A 635-nucleotide genomic window follows, 5' to 3' on the forward strand; every position below is an offset into this window, starting at 1 on the left:
TTTCCAATTCAAATTCCTGAGAGTACAAAGTAAGGTCACCAACTTGACTAGAAGCAAAGGAAAAGTACACCATCGGTTCACGAACATATGTACTCACTAACTTTGAAGTACCAAGTCGTGTCACACAATTTAGTAATAAGAGTAGTTTATTCTTTCTCATGACTCAAGCGGACACAGATACAACAATGACTTAAGGAGACGACCTCACAATGGTGGTGTTGTGGTTGTACCCAGCAATATCATAAACAAGTTGTTATTGTGCAATAATTAAAATGCTAGCAATGCAGCTAGGGTTTTGGGAGTATGAAGCTGATGACACTTTGGAGTATGAGCTACTAGAACGTTCATGATTTCAAATACCTTCCTGTACATAATTAAATAACATGGAACAGTTTACCTTTCATAAATTAGTGGAAAGGAACTTGAATATGCAATGAATCTTTGCTTGAACCTTTTTGACGTTCCAATTACACAACATCCTCAGGGAGGAATAAAGGACCTACTAACTAAAAAGTTTGGCAAGGAAACTACCACAAGAAATCTTAAACCTTTTGGAACGAGTTCAGAGATAAACCAAGGTAAAAAAAAAAAAAAAAAAAAAAAAAAAAAAAAAAAAAAAAAAAAAAAAGACCATC

Source organism: Macrobrachium nipponense, chromosome 48, assembly GCF_015104395.2.
Source record: "Macrobrachium nipponense isolate FS-2020 chromosome 48, ASM1510439v2, whole genome shotgun sequence".
NCBI lineage: Eukaryota > Metazoa > Arthropoda > Malacostraca > Decapoda > Palaemonidae > Macrobrachium > Macrobrachium nipponense.